This window comes from Leopardus geoffroyi, chromosome E2, assembly GCF_018350155.1.
Source record: "Leopardus geoffroyi isolate Oge1 chromosome E2, O.geoffroyi_Oge1_pat1.0, whole genome shotgun sequence".
Classification (NCBI taxonomy): Eukaryota; Metazoa; Chordata; class Mammalia; order Carnivora; family Felidae; genus Leopardus; species Leopardus geoffroyi.
In genome coordinates, this window is record NC_059335.1 from 43,861,326 (window position 1) to 43,882,046 (window position 20,721).

The 20,721-nt window shown below is 51.2% G+C and overlaps 1 protein-coding gene across 2 annotated transcripts in view; it reads right to left on the reverse strand.

Annotated features, from left to right (window-relative positions):
- The window catches only part of SMPD3 (sphingomyelin phosphodiesterase 3), an 83,447-nt gene that overhangs the window by 20,724 nt on the left and 42,002 nt on the right, over window positions 1–20,721 (reverse strand). For both annotated transcript variants that reach the window (XM_045443278.1, XM_045443279.1), the window contains exon 2: window positions 6,661–6,726. The gene's annotated coding sequence lies outside the window, so the exon portion shown is untranslated. The remainder of the gene's footprint in view (window positions 1–6,660; window positions 6,727–20,721) is intronic.

Genomic DNA, 20,721 nt, shown 5'->3' on the forward strand with positions numbered 1-20,721 from the left:
CTGCATTTTCTCTGAGGTGGAGGCACTAAGAGCCTGAAGCTTCTGGAGCCTTCCTTGAGAACAAATCTAATTCAAAGGAAAATCGACCTTTGGGCTGGAAGGGGAGTCCTGGTGACATTTTGAGCTCTAGTTTCCCTGGGCCTGAAGACAACACCACCCCAGACTTTCTAATGAGTGAGTTACCAAATTACCATTTCCTTTGCTCTAGTCAAAGTTGCATTTCTGTCGCTTGCCATCAAAGGGATCCTATGTAATATATACCAGCGACCTGATCTTTCTAAAACTCAATTCTTAATCAATTTGTCCCCTGGGTACACTTCTGTGGCACCTCATGGCCTGCCCACTGGGCAAAGGATGGGGATGGGGGACTTTCTCCTGAGTTCTGGAAGACCCTGCAGGACCTGGTGCCTGGGGTTTGTACCGCTATGGTTTGAGCATCCCTCAGGAGACAGCAGTGCAGATGTTGCAAGCACAAACTCGGGTGTCAGGCCATTGACTCTGAGCTGTGATTTCCGTATCTGTTAGGCATCTATAATAACATAACTAGCTCAGGGTAGTTGGAAATGATGTATGAAGACTTAGCACAGTGCCTGCCACATCTCTAGTAATATTTTTGTTACTGCTACTACTGTTAATTTTCTTGCTGCAAAGGCCCTCAAGATACAGCCGGAGCCCTCACAGGTTCCTCCTTGTGTGGTTGGCTGCTTGACAAGAGGGTGCCCTGCTATCCCAAACAAGGGGTGAGGATGGTGCAGGGGGTATGGGGGTCTCATTCTCCTGGCAGGACGGTCTGGTGGGGGCTGCCTGTGCAAGCCTAAGTCACAGGCTTCTGCAGAAACCTGTGCAGGTGCAGGCCAAGGGGCCATAAAATTTTCAAAAAGACACTTTCCAAGGGAGCTATTAATGCATCACGTGGTTTCTGAGAATAGGAACAGGCTGCAAGCAGCTCTGTGGCACCCCTTCAGTCAGCCAGCCTTGGCATTTCCATGTCAGAGCTCAGAAAGCCCAGATGAAGCTGATTCTTGCATGACTGGAAAGCAAATCTCAAGCCACGTTGGATGTATATGTGCCAGGGGTGGCCAAATCCATCTAATATTTAAAATAGCAACACTTCTGGGTTCAAGACCTTGTGCTACAACAGTGCCATGGGGCAGCTGCCCTGAGACCATGTGCTTCATCACAGAATGGGGCTAAGTTTGAAGATCTGGCACCCCACCCTCTACTTTCTGCCTTTCCAGAATCATCTATTGGTGACCAGCAAGGGGGCCATTAAGGAGAAGGCTAGGTGGCAGTTGGCACCTAAGTCTATACCTGAGCCCAGGGCATGGGGAAGCTGGGGGTGAGCGCTTCCTCCATGATGAAAATCAGGTCTGAGATCAGTCTGTTCCAGGGTCTTCTCCACACGGGCATTGACAGGGCAGCTCCAAGGCAGGACTGGAGCAGGCCATTGTGACTACCAGAGAGGAGGCTTCAACATCCTTAAGCAAGGCCCAAATCGGGAGGCACGTGCCAATAGCTGAGCATCTAGACTGACATGGGGCTCCTACCTCAAGTGGCCTGAGCCTGTCCGTGTGCTGAGGTCTTTGCCCGAGCTGGTCCTCACAAACAGACATGAGCAGGGGGTCCTGGAACTGCCCAGCAGGTCACATCACCTGCCTCAGGTGAGCTCTGGGGTGTCTCCTGCATGACTGGCCGAGTGCCAGCATGCTTCCCTCTGGCCAGCCTTACTTCCACCCTCAGGGGAGATCCTCCTGAGGGATGGAGACCAGGAGGAATCACACTTTTCTCAGGCTCTGCTATTGAGGCTGCTGTCCCAGCAAAGTCCCTGCTTCCCTGACATGAGGGCTGATGTTAATGGTTCATGAGCTGAACAAGGCTTGGAACATCCTTTGCTTAAGAAGAAATGACAACATACTTTCTGTGGGAGTAGAACTTTAAATACAAGTCCACACAAATGGTAGGATTTATGCAGTGTTCAGCTGCATTTCAAGTACAGTATTTCCTCCTGGAATGGATTGGCCGCCTGAGTGGTGTGTAGGCATTTCAAGGCATCAGAGAACACAGATGAAGACAACAAACCTTCCTAAAACAGAACAGACTTGCTAAAATTCTTCTGAAGGGAATCATTTCACATTCAACCTAAAGTTTTCTGTGCAAAGAACATTTAACAAACTGAGTCCTAGAGGAGAATTTATGCAGAGATCAAAAAGCAAATCAGTGTGAATGAGTAAATAAAATCAGGCGTGAGTGTCTCGCCAAGCCTCCCTGCAGCCCTGGGCAACTGGGTTTTCTGGACAGAGGCTGGGTCTCACGTACCACGGAGCACTCAGGCACTCATCCTGGGCCCTCGCAGAGGCCTGGAGTCCGAGGCCTCTGCCATACTCAGGTCCTTCCTCACACACGTTACCACTGGAGCACCTCGCTCTGAGAGAATGGGCAAGAACTCCCTCCTCCTGAGAGAGGAAACCCCACTCAGGCTAAACCAAAGACTGCCTGACTTAGACGGCCTCTGACCTGCCTGTGGGGTTTCAGCGCCTGCTCCAAATGTATAAGTGAGAGGGGATTGGGGCTGCTGGAGTCAGCTTCCCCCATGAATGAGATGTTGAGCTTCTTTTGCGTAAGACTGTGAATTAGTCATTTGTCCCCAGCAAAGCCAGGGGAGAAGAGATGGTGGGGATCTATAGCCCCCAAGTTCCCTCTAACTGCTGCCACCAAACTTGCCTTCCAAGGGTCTTCTGAGGCTCTGGGTTCCAACTAACGCCTACCCCTCTGGTCGTGGTAGCATTTCTACACAGTTCTTGCCTACTGAATCCTGCACTTGTGAAAAGGGAAACAGGAACCCTTGGGTCTGGCCAAAGAGGCTTCGTGTCCTCAGATTGCTGGTATAGACATGCTAGTGTAGATAGTGACATGTCTCCATTCAGGAATGACTACTTATAAGCACACTTTATCTTTGTGAAGAGTTGGGCAGATGTTTCCTTTTTTGTCTCTACCGCCGCTTCCAAGTCTAGGCTAGGACTCCTGCCTTACTTCCTCTAGCCCCTGGCGAGGCCAGGGCCTGCTTTCCGGGCATTGAGGCAGGGTTGCACTTCCTGGTGTCCTTGTGGACCAGGCTGGGTGGAATAATGTGACCAGCTCCATCTGACAGATGAGCTGTGAGTGAAAATGATATGGGTCACTGCGGGGCCAGAGTCCTTAACAGCAGGCGTGAGACCTTCCAGAGTTCTCTCCCTTTGCCACATCTACCTGCAGCATTCAAGATGGTGGCTGCTCCATCAGCCTGGGTCCAAAGGTGAGGACACACGGAGCAGGGCCCCAGCTAACCCATGTGTAGTAGGAATGAAAAGAAAATTTAAGATTATAAACCACAGCATAGCCCATCCCAGCCTGACCAATAGAGGAAGGCTTCTGGCTTTGTTTCATCAATCCATTTACCAAAAACAAGGCCTTACTGATCAACAGCCCTCAGTTTCCCAGGTATATAACTAGATCCACCCTCCAGATCTAAATCTCTTCAAGAAAGATCTTCATTTTATTTTTATTTATTTATTTATTTATTTATTTATTTTTTAACGTTTATCTATTTTTGGGACAGAGAGAGACAGAGCATGAATGGGGGAGGTGCAGAGAGAGAGGGAGACACAGAATCGGGAGCAGGCTCCAGGCTCTGAGCCATCAGCCCAGAGCCTGACGCGGGGCTCGAACTCACGGACCGTGAGATCGTGACCTGAGCCGAAGTCAGACGCTCAACCGACTGAGCCACCCAGGCGCCCCTAAAGATCTTCATTTTAAATGGCAATAATGATGTTCCTCTGCCCTAAATCCAGACCAGGTAGGGAGCTCACTCCTTCCCATTCTCTCAGGGTATGTTCTGAACAGTCCATTCCCGCTCAGGACCATGAGGCATCAGGGGAGCTGAGCCATAATCTTTTAATTTTTAGTGGAAACCATTTCTGCTCAGAGAAGAGGCCACTGCTAGTGATATAAGTAGCAAAGTAAATCCATGGGCATGGGGAAGTAAATCCCCTGAAAACTTCTACCAGGGATCAGTGTACAGGTTGGTTCCAGGGGCCAAGCAAGGCCCACAGGGGACAGGCAGGAGGGAATGTCAAGAGTCCGCTGAGGTGGTGCAGATGGAGATGGATACAGCAACCTATGCTTAATGGTTGGGGGTCAGACACTGCCGGGTTGTCCTGGCTGAGCGGTGCGTGCCGGGGCTGGCGCGGTTAGGGGGGAGGCCTGGGAGCTTGTGGGGGGGCTCGAAATCCAGCTCTGATGAGTCAGATGCAGCACTGTGACTACTTGGGATTTCACAGCAAGGTCCTGGGAATTTCCGGGGGCGGAGCCTTTGCTTTCTAGGTGTGTATATTTTAGTGTGGGGGTGTCCTTCTCAAGGGCATTGAGACAGGAAGGTGGTAGGTGGTGGGTGTAGCAAGCAGTAGCAAGGGAGGGAGATGAAGTGGAGAGTCGGAGAGAGCTGCGAGTAGGCATGTGGGAGGCAGAGCCACTCAGATAGTCCAGGCTGCAGGGCCAAGCCCTGACCACAATGACCCACCAAGTCCCAGGAGGCCGGGGAGGAGACGCCGGGAGGAGCAGTTGTGGAAAATGGGCCTGGAGGGAGGATCCAGCGCATTCACTGACAGTTTATCCTGAGTTGGGCTTGTTTAACTTAAATGCTTAGAATGTCCCAGTGGCTTCCCACTGACACCACACAGATCAGGCTAGCCTGGAGCCAGTCTTCTGCTCAGAGCAGGGAGGGCCGAGCGACGCTCTGGATGGCTGAGTGTCTGGGCAGCCCCCTAGTTTGAAGCTCCCTGCACCACCCTCACAGCCAGACAGAAGGTAGACAGGGTGTCTCACTGTGCTTTCTGGTAAAGTTCTGGAGAGAAAATTGCCAGAACAGAGGTCAGCACCAATGAGAAAACACTCTATGCAATTTCAACCTGATTTTACTTTTAAAAATAGGCGGCCCAGTGGGAGGTGCAAGCCACTTGATCCTCATCTGTCCTTCTGCTCTCTGCCCTCGGTCCTGGAACCACCATCCTTCTCGTTCCTTTCCTGTCTCTGGGTCTGCTTCTTCTCAGAGCCCGTTGTTGTCTCCTCCTCCTCTGCCTACCCTGAGGAGCTAGACCTTCCTCTGACTCTTCTCCTCTCTTGGTTGATCCTTCAGGGTCATCTGTTCCCAGGTGTCTCTCCTGATAGATCACCTCTTCCTCCACTGCCCCACCACCAGCTCTGTCTCCTGAATCATCCCTGAGGCTCTGGACCTCCTCCATACCATGCCTCTTCCCACCAGACCACAGTTCTACCTCCCTGACCCCTCATATCCATTCCCAGGGGTGTGTCGGGGTCAGGCCCCACCCCCTCCCACCTGTCTCCTTGCAGCTGGCCTCCCTTCTTCTGGTCCACATGGCAGCTACTGGGGTCTTTTAAAACTACACAGTAGACCACATTACTTCCCTGCTAAACTCTTCAGTGGCTCCTGCTGACCCCAGGAAGATGCCTAAACACCTGGCAGGGAAGGGCAGGCCAGACTCAGCATCCTGATCACTCTGCATCGCCTCCTATTTCTGAAGTCCCAGGGGCTGTGCGCAGTTCCCTTCCATACCCTTCTAGGTCTCCATGCCTCTGCTGGGGTTGTTCCCTGGTAGCCACCATCTGTGTGCAGGGATGAGGCCTCAGCAGGGGGCTTGGGTCAGAAAGTCACAATGGTGTTCTGTTTACCAAGTCCCAGCCAGTCCCTGGCTCTATGGCCAGAGGACCTTTGACCTGGATGAAACAGGTCATTTTTCTCTAGACACCTGGCAGTTTCTGTCCATTTACTTATTGCACACATTTGCAGTCTTGCACACCAGAAGGGTGACCAGCCCCTCACATCTTCAGATTTTCCAAGCTAGAAATAGAATTTGATCTTGAGCAATGTTGGCAAATGCCATTCCTCAAAGCAAAAGGTGGAAGTGTCACTGGTGGTCCTATGGATTGTCTCTGTAGACCAGGGACCCTGCTCTTGTGACTGACACCAGCAGCCTGGGAGCTGCTCAGCCCCACCCCTCCTCTACTCCCAGTCCCAGAGAATGCAGGTTTTGCTTTCTAACTCTGAGGACTTTGTCCCCCCTTGCAAGCACTCAATATTTTAGTCCGTCACCTGACTATAGCTGTGTTGGGCACATAGTAGGCAAGTGTCAGCTCCCCACCCCCTGCCCAAATTACTTTCCACCAGTTGTTTGACAGTGTTTGTTTCATAGCATCCTTACCAGCTCGGGGTTTTAAGCAATTAAAACATTTTTCAATAGTTTAGTGGGTAATGATATCTGGTTACATTTCCCAAGATATTTAACTTGTATTCCTTCATTTTTGCGAAGTGTTACCTCAATTATTTCCCTAGGTATCGAAGGAATTTGTGTTTTCTCCATAGATTTGGGTGTGTGAGATACACCCCTCCAGTGGCATTCTACTCCACAAGAGGGAGTTCTGGACAGGATCAGACCGCCAGCCCCCTGATGGCTTACTGCGCAGCTGTGTTTTCAAACTTTTAAACCAAGCAGCAGAACCTTTTCTTAAACAATCTAACCCAGCACCTCTTTATATAAAACAATAATCAGCCTACGAGGGGAGGCCTGGAGAGGCAACTCCCACCCCCTCCAGAAACCCCTATCTTACCTGAGGGGGAGCCACTGGGACCCTCTTGATCTTCGTCTGAAGAGGGGGCGCCACTGCAGTCAGGACCTGAAACAAGAGGAGCGGTTCACAGAGGTGTCCGGAACTCAATCGACAGCCATCCAGCAGCCCAGAACAGGTGAGCCAGGTACAAAGACCAAGGGGCCCCACCTGCGCCAGGGACTTCGCCACACCCTCCACGTCGCCAAGGAGAGGGTGTGGACCCGGTCCTTGCAGACGAAGTACAGCCAGAGGGGGTGGGGGCTGAGGTTTCTGCGACAAATGTGCACAGGCCTGGGGGTCGGAGGGTTGACAAGTGGGGAGGACTCTGCCTGACGGGCGGGAGGGATGAGACCTCCTCGTGGACAGCTGGACCTGGGCCAGGCCGCTGAGGGTGTGCAGGGTCAGGACGGAGAGAGGCGAATTCAGAGCTCCAGCCTCGGGGCCTGGGTTTGATCTGATAGGCGAAGCTAGAACAATAGGAGTTTTCCCCAGGAGCTCGTTGTAATCTCAGCCTCGCAAAGATATGTAGGGGTGGAGAGAACTGAACCCAGGCAGCAGAAGATGGAGAGTGGTCACCGGTACCCGGGTCGGGTGGAGGAGAAAGCCACGTGGAGAGAAAGAGAGGGCTTTCACAGCAGATAAGGGTGAAGATAGGCTGGCCTAGGGGACGCTCAGCAGAGACACTTCGTGACCTCAACAGGGTCTACTTAGAAGATGGTTGGGAGAGCACTCGTGTGAGGGGAGGCCTTGGACAAGATGCCACCGACTCCCTGTATCTCCTGCTGGCTTGGCTTGAGCATAAGCAGCTCCAGACACAAGCGCCCCAATGGGGGTTGGTAGGCTGGGTCTCGCTCTCTGGTCCCGCCCTGCCCTTCTAACCTCGCCCCTGGCCTCGGGTATTGACCCCTCCCTCGACACTCTGACCCCGCCCCCTCTTCCTAGGCCTCCACGCCCCTCTTGGACCGCGCCCCCTGGCTTGAGGCGCTATTTTGACTCTTTAGTCCCGCCTTCCAGTCCCAAGTCTGGGCCTCGACTTTCCAGGCCCATCCTTGGTTCCGGGCCGGCCTCCTGGACCCGGCCCAGGAAGTTCAACCCCCACCCCGCCAGGCTCCGTGTGCTGCGCCCCTTGGCCCTCCACCTAATCCAGCCAGTTTGGCTGCGGGGACCAAAGCCCTCTCTACCACTGTCACATGTCCAGGCAACCATTACTCCCCAGCGCTCCTCTGGACCAGCTTCCATCCTTTATATACACTTAGTTTGCAAATCACCCAAACTGTATTTCAGAAGAATCTGAAATTTAAGTCCCAGTCCCCCTGCCCACAAGCCAAAGATGTTGCAGAAGGGCTGGAAGGAGTGTTTCTTCACTTGGCAGACAACTGGCTTCCCTCCTGCCTAAGAATCCACATCAAGAAGCTTCAGGGTGACCTGGGTTCTAGTCCTGGGTCTGCCATCCATTTGAGTCTCAGATGCCTCCTTCTTGGTAACACTGGGGGGGGGGGGGGGTGGTGTCTCTCGAGGGTCCTGGGCAGCTATGACCAGGACCAAATGAGCATGAGATGTTGACAGATTAGGGTGGGAAGAAGGAAGCCATAGACCCTGGGACCTGTGTTCCCCTAGGGGCCCTTTTTCCCATGTGGACACTCTAGCTTGTTTCTTCTGAGTTAACCACCTGGCAGGCATCCCTCCCCACCCGTAGCCTGGGGAGTCCAGCCTGCTGGGAGGTCAGAGGGTGGCCTCCAGGCAGGTCTTGTTTTCTGTCCCTGGGACGTCTGCCTCTTCACCCTCTGTAGGCTGATGACCTGCATGCACCTCTGTTCACCCTCTTCCTGGGATTACCTGACCCTAGGCCACAGGCTGACAAGCATCTAGAAGTGGACATGGAGGAGGCAGGCCTCTCCTGGGCCAGCGCAACCAATGCAACTCTCAGCTCCCTCCACACTCGGATGGGGAGGAGCTCACTCCTCAGCTCCCAAGGAGAAGCTTCTCAAGGAGGCCCTGTGTCCCCAGACATTCTCCAAATTGTCCCCCTCCAGCTACACAACCTCTCTTCCCCACCAGACTCTTGTAAAAAATTCTCTGCATGGTTTTTCAAAATAGAATTAACTGACAGGAACTGACTATTTAGGGAGGGGTTTCCAAGGGGAAATGAAATTACAGGACCTTTTTTTTCTCAAAAGAAAAGAAAAACATGTCAGATCATTGATATTCTCAGCCAGACCTTGTTTTGAAATATGCTCTCCTCTGTCCTTTCACAAACTACAGGCTTTCACCCTCTTTGAAAATAAGATCACATCAAGTCAAGGATTCAAAATGGGAAAAATTCAATCAGAGCCTCCCTCGGGCCAGCTACACATCTCAATACACTCGTAGGCCAGCAGAATCGGCTCCCGCTACAACCCAGCTCAGCATCATCGTTCAAAACGCACCGGTAGGAAATGGTGAAACAGAAGGACCTTTCATCCCCGAGTAAGCGAGGCCTGCAGGGCTGCTCTTCTAGCTCCGGAAGCTGGTGGTGCCTGGACCGAGTGGAGTCGGGGCCTCTTGTTTAAATAGGCAGCAGGAGTGGGGCAGGGCGGGCCTGGGGGGCGGGCATGGAAAGTGGGCTGTTTACCCAGCACAGCGAGGCAGTGTCTGGGGATCCAGCAGTGGTCCTCAGCACGCGCCTGCCTGCTTGTCCACCAGGAGCCTCTAGCCCACAGGCCTCTAGACCGCAGACCAGCACCTGGGGTGACCTCTGATGGACGTGCAGTTCTAAGTGAGACCATGTCCTTGGATGCTTGGTCCAGGTTCCTGAATACCTCTACCTCTCCTGAGATACACCCCAGTCAGCAGAACCATTTCTGGAGCTGGCTGGACCTGCTCCCTAGTCCAGGAAGGAGTGGTCTCTTCTGGCAGGGGCATCTCTCCAAGCCTCAGTTTCTACTTTCTTTCTACAGTTTCTCCTTTCCTTCTGACTTTAAAGTTCCAGAAATGATGTGTGCAAAGGGCCTGACGCCTTAGGAGGTTGATTTATTTGTTCACATGGTAATGCTGGGGCCAAGTATCTTTGATGAGGTTCAAGCCCAGAGATGTTTGGAAACGTTTGCAAAGTCACACAGCCTCTGGCTGAGTGTCAGGGTCAGCCTGGGACTAGGCTGGGTTGGTGGAATCACCTTGGTGAGGGTGAGAAGCAGCTGCTGGCCTTGGGGAAAGGTCTTGAATGAACTTTGGTGAAGGAGTTACTGTAAACCTCCAGCACCATGGCAAGAGGAGAGGCGTGGCTGGACAGGCATACTCACATGGCCTGTCTGCGCACTTGGTGGAGACCTCATTGGCAGGGTGCAGAAGTACCCCAGAGTCACTTCTAGCAATGGCCTGTGAGAGGAGCTGCTCCTCACCAAATCCGTATATTACAGCCCTAACCCCCAAGGTGGATGTATTTGAGATGAGGCCTCTAAGGAAGTGATTAAGGTTAAATGAAGTCATAAGGGTGAGACCATGATCCAATCAGATTAGTGTCCTTATAAAAAAGACATCTAAGAGATCTCAAGGCCTCACCCATGCATTGGGGAAAGGCCATGTGAAGACTGCAAAGCCAGAAGGAGAGATCTCATCAGAAACCCAATCAGCCAGAACCTTGATCTTGGGTTTCTGGCCTCCAGAATTGTAAGAAAATACATTTCTGTTGTTTAAGCCCCCTAGTCTGATATTTTGTTACGGCAGCCCCAGCAGACTAACACAAGTGGATGGGATTGAGCATGGGGAGCATGGCAGAGGACCAGGAATGAATGCAGAGGCTTCCAGTTCATCCAACTGTATGGGTGCTGAAGTTGCTCACTGGCCATGGGTGGGGTGGGTGAAGGCAGGGTTGTGGTGTTGAGGGACATGTGCATGGATGTGTCCAGGTGGCAATGGGATATTCTGACCCAGAACTCAGCAGACAGGTCTGGGCTGGAGCAAGACTGGGGAATTATTAGAGTGTAGGTTAAATCTTAGGAGTGGCTGAATTTTGTCAGATCACCTATTCTTTCTTTTTCAACTGGTCCATTCTAATTCCAATGAGTGTTGGATCAGCTTTTGTCTTTCAAATTTTTATAAAAAGTCAACCATCCCTTCTCTCTTTTTTGTTGTATAATTGTGCACAAATTCTCCCCAATTTTTAAATGAGTCTGTTTTCTTCTACTTACCCAGAGCAAGTCTTACTTAGGAGCATAACTGACATGTGATTAGGGTACTCATGCGTGGTTCGAATTGCACATTTCTTCCTGAGATTCATCTTATCCTCACTATTTATGATATCAGTTCTTTCATCATTCTTATCCAATTGCAAAAGAACATATCTCCCTTCAGCCTGCCAGATCATTTATCACACCACATTGTAACTAGCAAATGCTGATTTCTTTCTCTCAGAGTTACACTTGAAAGGCACGCTGTGTGCGTTCTTTATTTCTAGGCTGAGCTGTTTCTCATCTCTGGAAACTTTTCTTGTATTGTTTCTTTTCTGAGGTTTCCTCATGGTATACCTCATCCCGTTTATCTTTCTCTCAACTTCTGTAGGGCTGTGACACCATTTCCCATTCCCAGGTGGGTTATGTGTACCTCTGATTGTTGTCTTTTATCTGTATTTCTGGTTTGATGTCTTGCTTTGTCCTCAACATCACTGCTTTCTCTGCTCTATTGTTTCAGTTATCCCAACTACTGCTTCCAGACATGTTTCAATTCTTTTACGGTTTCCACCATGGAATTACAGCCTTTTTTTTTTCCCCCCCGGTTATGATCTGTTCTTGTTAGTAATGTTTTTTGTCACTTTTTTTCCCAGTAAGTTCATCTTATTTGTTCCTGGGTCCTTTCAGATTCCATCATTTAAAAAACAAATTTGTGGACATTTATTGAGGGCCTACTGTGTGCAGACATTGCTATTCTGCATTTAGCACTTGCAGGGGCCTGCTGAGCTTCTAGGTGCAGCAGAATTCTGCAGTTAGAGCTGCTTTGAGGGAGGTTCTGGTTAACAACCATTTATTCCATCTTGTTCCAAAGAAGATTTAAGATGACTTAAACTTTGTTCTATGTACAATATAATGAGACTTTTTTTTTTTTTCTAGCAGTGAGGGAATTAGAGTTAAAGGAAAATAAAGGCAGAAAAGGCAAGCAGCAGCCAAGCAGAGATACAAAGATAGCATGCAGGAAGTGAGAGTGTCTATTCTGATGGTGGCCTCGGTGGGCACAGAAGGGACATATCTTATGACTGTGGCTTCTCCTTTTGATTTCTGATGGTGGTGCTGAAACGGTCTTTTGTTTTAAGTTCTTCCTTGAAAGGCTGCAGCACAGAGGAGGCCCCCCATGTTATGACTCACTCTGTAAGCCCCCTAGGTGGGAAACACTTAAAATTTTTTTCCCAATAGGGAAGGAATTGAAAAGAAACAGGCAAGATACACGTGACAGTGTGGGCCGGCTGCATGTAAACAGTGGGTCAGCCGCCTCCTGCTCATCTTTCAAAAGTTGGTATTGACTGAGCAACTGATCCTCTGTGTATTTCCTGTACCCTGAATCTGATAGTTTCCCTGTTTTGGGGTGGCAAGTATAGTCTGGGAGTGGAAGGCTTCTTGGGGTCTCTCTGTTCCCACAGAACTCCAGAGTGGCCTCATTTCACACCTCTCAGGAAACAGTTTTCCGAGTGACAGATTGATTGGTGTATGGGTGGTTACCAAAAAAGAATCTATTTTATTAGCTGTTTGTCTTGCAAAGTAAGATCGCTTTTTAAAACTTCATCAAAATGTCCTCGTCTTGGGGTTTCAGAACGTGCCCTCTGACTTGGAGGTAAGATCTGCAGATCCCACAGGTGAAGAGCTGTCAGGTCAGGGTCTTACATGCACCCTGGAGTGGTGAGCCCTGGTATGCCACCCAGCCTGAGCTCTCTCGGGTGGCACGGAGGGCGCAAGGGGCAGCTGGGCACCAAAGGGCTGTTGCCAAATCTCATCCTGACGCCTGAAATGGCTTTTTTTTTTTTTAATATACCAAGGGAAAATAAAAATCTAGGCATTCATACACATGAGAGACCATGTACAGATAACTTTGCTTTTCATTTTGAAAAGGAGATAGAAAACATTCCACTTACTAATTTTTTTAGAGTAGTATTATTATACAATTAAAAAGTATTTGATTTTCTCTTGGTGGCAGTTAGAGAAGAGAGAAAGGCAGAGGGAGACCGAAAGCAGTGGAGGGAAGGCAGAGAGCGGAGTTCCGTCCCCTGGAAGCTTCAGTGGGCCCAGCCCCCGTCAGTCAGTCAGTTGGTCAGTGGGCAGAGGCTCTGTTCTTGGGCCTTCCCATCACCCTCAACCTGTCATGTCCAGAGTCAAAGCCAGTTACTACCAGCTCCGTAGTCCATTTCTGGTCCCTGCAGCTCCTCTTCCCTCCCTCCTCGGGCCTCCTCACTTCTCGCCTGCAGAGTTGCATGGCCCGTGGGGCCGTCCACCATGCTCACGTCCAAGCTGGGATCTCTACCACGAACTGCTGCGTTCTCTCTGCCCGTTCATTCTGTCCAGTGCCTACAGATCTCCCTCTGCTCACAGAACAAATCCATCTACCTAGCCTGGTTTGGCAGCCCCTGGTGATGAGGCCCAGCCTTCCTCAGTTTCACTTCTGCCTTTCCTTCCCTCCCACTGATTTGTTCTCACAGCCTCAACCTCTAGCTTTCATCTTTCCTGGAACATACCATGCTCATTCACGCCTCCGTGCCTTTGCACATGCTGTCCCCAGTGTCCGGAACACCCTCCCCGGTTGGTCCACCTGGCACCCATCCTCTACGGCTCAACTCTACAGCTGTCAGCCCCCATCCCTCAATTGCACACCCACCAGGCATTGGACTCGTAGCCTAGAACCCCCTGAGCACTGAGCATAGGGGCTAGTCCCTGAAAGGCACTCAGGGAACCTTGATTGGATTAATACAATGGTTTCTAGCCAGACCAGAATGTCAATTACCGAAAGGTTCAGTTCCCTCTGTGTGTAGCAGGTGGCACAGCAGGAGCTATGAGAAAACTTCCCAATTGTTTGAACTAGTGCATCACTTAGGCTGCCTTGTGTAAAGGGAGATTCTGGAATCACACAGCTAGTGTGGCAGAGCCTATACTCTGTGATTAAGACTTATCTGTGGCCCCATCCTGGGCAGTTTTGACCCCCACATGGCTCTCTAATGCTCAGAAGGGACCCACAGACAGGGAAGGAACCCCCCAGAAGTCTGGGAAGGCTGGTAGCTACCACCCTTCCCTCTTTGCTGCCACCCTCCTGTGTCCCAGAGACATATGAAGTGGGTGGCGCCACTATTTGTCCTTAACACCTGAGTGCGAATCGGTCCATGGATTGTTGTCTTGAACGTCTGTCTGGGCAGAGAGCTGGGGTGGCTGGGAAGGTGTGAGCCCGCCGCAGCCAGGCATAGATATTGTTGGGGGGCATCTCTGGGGGTCAGGGGGGACCGTGGTCAAGCCCCATCATCTCTCACTGGGTCCTTCAGCCTTGCCTCCACCGTTCATTTCCACACAGAAGCCAGAATCCTCTTTCTACTTAGAAACCCCAGCACCTTCCCAGCTGAAAACACCCCCAGGATAAAACCTATGCCCTGGGTCGACCGTCCTCTCCTGTGTCACTCCTCACCAACCTTATCCTCCCTGCTTGTGCCTCCAGAGCCCTCCTGTTTCCTCCTATAGTCCCTGGTCTCTTTCAAGGCAGGTCTTTGCTCACACTGTCCCATCGCGCTGGAACCCCTGCTCACCTGGCCAGCTGCTCCTCCCCTTCGACCTGAGCTGGTATGTCTCTTTCTCAGGGAAGCCTTCCCAGTCTCCCCTCACATTTATTATTAGGGACTCCCATAGGGAGCACCCATTGCTCCCATCCCTGCCTCTGAAGAGGCTGAATCCAGGGTCACATACCAAACAGTCCTGGCTACCAGTATTCAGACAAGGCTGTGGGGAAGGACAACGTTGGGTCGGGGGGGTAGGAATATGCCCCAGATGCGGCTCCCCAAGGGAGATGCTGAATCTGGTTCTGGGAAGTTAGGGGCCACATAGGAGGAGGGGGCTGTCCAAAAGGCAGGCAGGTGTGTGGAATGTGCCTGAACTGTGGCCACGTGGACCCCGTGCTATAGCTACAGCTGTGGATGAGGACAGGCAGAGGACAAAAGGGGGTCAAGGACAGAACCACGGGACTCATCCCATTTTTGTCTTGGTGAAGAAAAAGGAGCCAAAATGAGCACTTGGGAGAAGGCAGAAGAACACAAAAAAGGTGGCTAAAATATAGCCCTGTGTTTTTTTATTTAGTTCTCAGATAATCTTACATTTTTTCGTTTTCACTTAGAATAGCTGGAAAAGGAGGGCCCTACGTGGCAGTCCCTGGATGAGAAAACCATGTGTCAAAGCTGTTGCCGAATCCCTCGCTCTATTTTTACCTTCCTGACACTACCTCTTTGAGTCCTGAGGAGGGCTCCTGGCCTGAGGTGGCCCCAGCTGGCATCTCCAAGGCCAGTGTGGCCAGCCCTCGCTTCGTTCTCCAGAAACCACCAAAAAGCCAGCTATTCACTTCTCTTGAGCAGGAGTAAATGCATTAGACAAATGTTCTCAGGCAAACGTAAAGGATGTGAACACCAAATTACTCCATGAATTACTTTTGTTTCCTTTCCTCAGTTCCAATTTGGGTTGTTTTGTTGTTGTTGTTATTGTTGTTCACATCAGCACATTAAAGTTGGACGGTAATTAATGTTCTTAAAATAGAACATCCATGTTCCCAAGTTTAGAAGGAAAAACCACCCAGGAGTGAAAGAACGTGGATGTGTGTGACCTGCTGTTCCACTCGCCACAGAACCTTTTCCGAGCCTCGGTGGGGAGCGCCTGTCAGGTGGGGTTTGTGGCAGGACACACCACGATGGACCACGTCTGCGGCCGTTTTTCATTCCGTTCCCGGCTCGAGTTCAAGGAAACCTTTGACGTCCGCGGCCAGGAGCTCTGGGGGTTCACCAACCTCTGATTACATTTCTTTTTTAAAATATTGATGAACAGTCCCTCTATCATTTCGAAACACTGAGGCTGCAGCTGTTGGCTCCGGGCAAGGCCTCCTCAGGCCGCAGAGCCTCTCCCGGCACCTCGAGGCTCTGGGACTCTCTTTCAAACACTGAGAGAAGAAAACGGTCCCTCTGGGTAGGGGAGGGGGAGGTCACTTCAGGATCCAAAATCAGGTCTGCCCAGGCTGCAGATGCAGGTTGGGGCAGGGGCGCCCATTCCTACTCCCACTGCCCCAAAGCCTGACGCTCCACTGCACATCTGGTCACCTTGTCCCTGACATGTCTGCTGCCTGGGATGGAGAATAGTGGGCCTGGAGAGGATCACTTCCAGTCCCATAAGGTCCAGAAGAGCTAAGTGCCATCCACCCCATCTTAGAAACACCCACACAGAAGGGCCCTGCAGGCCCAGGCTGCCCCAGAGGAGCTGACTACCATGTGGGGCTGGGTGGCGGTCCCCATGCTCTGGGAGGACTCGGTGCCCAATCAGCTGCTTCTTGCCCACGCTACCAGCTTGTCATTGCCTGTCCCCATTGACTGAGGACACCCCCAGCAGCCAGGTATTGACATGGCTTCTGTAGTGACCTTGTCTAGCGAAGAGCATCTCTTTACAGATGGGGTATGTCAGTGATGTCCATGATACCCTGAAGCTCCTGAGTGCGTGGGGCTGAGGCCAAGTTCCTGCCATCATCACACCTCTCCACTCTACAGCGCAGCAGAGAGGCTACTGTTGTCGCCATTGTACAGACGCAGAAGCTGAAACTCTGAGAGATGAAGCACACTGCCCAAGATCACAGTGGAGGAGGTGGGATTTGAACCCAGATCCATCTGACTCTGAAGCCAGAGCGCTTCTCCATCTACCCTGCCACAGAGTCTCCCGCGCCCACCTCCTGCCCTTGACATGTGGCCTCTGGAAGGGGCCACGCTCAAATACATGAGCCATGGCCCTGGGTAAGGGAGCTCTCTGGCGGTACCAGCAGCTGTGGCGCTTCTTGTCAAGTCCTGCCCAGCTCTGCTGGGGTGCCCCCTTAGTTGGAGGCCCTTGTTGACATGACCCATTTGGACTGCAATTTTATAAGGTAATTATGGATCAGTTTGGTGACCATCAGGCCCTTCTGCTACATCCTGGGAAATGGACCTAACTCTGTTACAGGGTAAATCAGATATAATCAGCTCCTAATTCAATATGGTGGCTCTAAGTAACATTTATCAAGATACAGAAGCTGGTCCTGTGAGATAGCCAACAGTGGTGGTTGGATTAGACTCAGACAAGAAGAACCCATTTGCTGACAGTTTTAAAAATTAAGTGGAAGAGACAAGCTTTTCCAGTACTGTACGTTATTACATACACTCGTGTGTTCCAGGCACAGACAAGGGCATCTTTTGGAGTGGCCACCTGCACACCTCAGTCTCATCCTGCCCATGGCTCATCCTTCAAATCTTGACACAAGTGCCTGGACACCTGAAACACCTTCCTGTTCAAAAGCCAACCTGGGCGATCAGATGGTGGGCAGAGCTGGCTGTTGCTACCCCTTCTGTGCCCGAGGATCCTAAAACTCTTAGCTACAGAGCTTAGGTATATTGGCAGACTTCCTCCCCAGCTCTGAGTGGGATAGAATTTCTCTTTTGATTGGTGGTTTGGGAGTCACGTAGGCTAAATAATAATCAGATTATTGATTGGGTGATCGTGATTGGATCTGTTACTTTTTGTTTGTTTCTTTGAGAGAGAGAGAATGAGTGGGGGAGAAGGGCAGAGAAAGAGAATCTTAAGCAGACTCCACACTCAAATGTGGGATTCAATCCCATAACCCTGGGATCATGACCTGAGCTGAAATCAAGAGTTGGATGCTCAACCGACCGAGCCACCCAGATACCCTGGATCTGTTACTTTTGCATCGGATCGAACTTTATGTCCCCACTTCCTTCCCAACTGCCAGCTGAGTTGACCAACAGCAAGGCCCACACCAGACCCACACCAGACAGTTTTTGCAAACTTACGGAAGCAGTGGCCGCTAAGAGCCGACAATGTTCCATAGACTTCTACCCCAGCCTCCCCTAGCTGTATGGGCCTGCCTTCCAGACCTCTGTGCAAGCTTCAACACCTCTTCACCCACACTAGGGCTGGCTGGTGACCTTTGATCCACCAAGTCCCTCGTTTGGACTCTCGCCCCCCTGTCTCCTCTCACAGTTGTTAAGGTCTAACTCCTATAATAAATTCCTTATTCCACCACACTTACAGTGATTCTGCCTCCTTGATTGAACCCTGAGTGATAAAGCACCCCACCTCTTCAGATAGGCCTCATTTCTCTCCCCTATAAAACGGGGATGGTGTGAGACATACAGGTTCCAGTAAGGGGGCTGAGTCTGGGTGGTGGGCCTGAACCTGGGACTGACGCTAGCATGTACATTTGTCATAGTCTGCAGACAAGCTTCAGGCCAGCATCATGACTCGGTCGGGCTTTTCATCTTAATACCAGCTGCAGGAGCCCCACAGAGCAGGGCCCTATGAGGTCAGTGGACACATTTATACTGGTGGCAGAAGATGTGGGGTGTCCCTCCAGTAGTCAGACTGGTTATGGAGCACTTTGGGTGCTCTGAGGGAGTGTTTAAGGCAATGGCTGGTCGGAGCCTGATTGGACGCTGGTGTCTTAGCCGGGAACGCAACCCTAAATTGGAACATCATTCCGCCGGGAAGCCGGTGTGTGCTGAGTTAGGAGGCTTCCAAGAAGCTGCTGAGAAGAGCGAGAATGGCTCTTTGGACAGAAACACACTCTGCTGACTTGCTAGTGAGGAGGCTCCCCTCCCCTGATGACGAACTAGTCCTCCCCCATCGAAGCTGGAGAGTGGATCTGTAGATGCTGTCTCAGGGTGGTGCATCACCTGCTGCCGATGTCCACATGGCCCACTCCTTCACTGTACCCAGGTCCCCACTCGATGCCACCCCCTTGGAATAGCCTGTGCCACCCCATGCAAACTTAATGCCCCCTTCCATCACCCTCTGTGCCCTTACCCTCCTCCATTTTTCTTTCCAAAATATAACCACTTAACACATGATGCATTTCCACATGGTCTTTCTTCCTCCACTAGAAGGCGAAGCTCCATGAAGGCAATGCTTACGTCCGTTTTGTCCAGAGCACCCGGAATAGCACCTGGCTCCTAGCAGACACCATTGCAAATTTGCTGCAGGTCAGAATGATCACCGCATAAAGAAAAGTGTCCTGATCTCACCTCTACCTGTGTCTTCATTTGTGCTCAAAAACACCACAGACAGCGCCCCCAGCCTGGAGGAAGGCTGCTTCTTGGTGTCAGGAAGGCTGGTTTGATCAGTTAAGTACCAAACATGAGTGCTCAACATCAGGACTTTAGTCTTTTCCTCTGATCATTACTCTTGATCTTAGGATCTGTAACCATTTGGGAAGTGGATTTGGTGTGATTAAATTCTTTTCTAACTTAATCCTTTATGGAAAACAAAAGTTTTAAATGGAGTGAATTAGAATGGATTTGCTGATGTCTCATCATTTGCAAGATAATTCACCCTGGATCATTTTGAAAACTGGTGGCCAGGTATCACGCCCTGAAGAATACTCCACTGGATCTTCCTGTGACGGAGGAGAGAAGGCTCCCATCCTTACAGAGGGCCCGTGATTAGAAGAGTTACACAGGAGTCGGAGGGGCCAAGGCTGAGAGCTGTTGGGAAAGAGAGCCATCCACGCCCTTTCTCTGCCAGGAAGCACAAGCCCTTCCTGGTAGGGCTGCGCCATGGCCAGGATGGCAGGTAGCATTACAACCCCTGGCATGGTTTCTCTGTTTTCTCTTCATATCCTCATGACCACAGTTGGGAAAACACAAGAGTGGGTGTGCAGAGAGTGGTGCACAGGAGGGTCTGGCAAGGGACTTTCGGTAGCAGGACTGTAGGGTCAAGTCGGGGTCTCTCAAGGAGGAGGAAGGAGGGAGTCACCTATATCCCTGCCATTGAGGGACTAGCTCCGGAAGGCGGTTGTGTTTGCAGCTCAGTCCAGTACAGAAACCTGGGGGTCATGACAGCAAGAAACAATGTTTCCAAGAACATAACATAGAACAGAAACCTGTCCACCCAAACTGGAAACAAGAGGCACGGGTACTTGACCAGACCACTCTAGTCACCTGGAACCTTGGGTGGGAGGCCCTGTTCTTGGCTAGAAGTGGGGAAGCTGTGAGTTTCCTCCCTGTAGCTCCAGTCACACGGTGCAGACTGGCGAGGTTCGGTGGGCCAAGCCGGGGTAGAACCTGGCTCCTACTCAGATGTTTGGTAACTCTCAGAAAATGGGATTTCCCTCTTCGGCTGATTTGATTTTTAACTTTGGGGATTTATCACTTGTTTAATCTCCAGCTTTTGGGTTCAGACAGCAGGGTTTCTTCCCCCAAGACAGGTGTTTTAATGAGGGTTTGTGGCCACAGGCTTGGCTCTCATGGCTGCCCTGCATCTTCAGACTTGCTGGCCTGGCCGGCACGGTTCCCACACCTCTAGTGGCTGCCCGGCCATGCTCCATGAAAGGAGATGCACAGGGGCGCCTGGGTGGCTCGGCTGGTTAAGTGTCCGGCTTTGGCTCAGGTCATGATCTCACGGTTTGTAGGTTCAAGCCCCACGTCGGGCTCTGTGCTGACAGCTCAGAGCCTGGAGCTTGCTTCGGATTCTGTGTCTCCCTCTCTCTCTCTGCCCACTCCCCACTTGCGCTCTGTCTCTCCCTCTCAAAAATAAACAAACATTTAAAAATTTAAAAAGGAGATGCACAGAATCATTCTGTCTGGGAGGCCTAATGGTCGGTCGCATGAATATGGCGGCTTGGTGTAAAGCATGTGGCCTAAGAGGCCTTTTTCTCTTTCAGAATCATAAATAAACATGGCACAGGCCCTGGAGACATGCTGGCTCAGCCACAGGATGGCCTAGCACAGGCACAGCCCCTCATGGTTAAACCTTCACTTCACTCCCCCTCCTTGCTTGGTGCAGTTTGGAGGCTGATGTGGGCACGTGCCCCTCTCCCAGCCGGGCCTTACTTGCC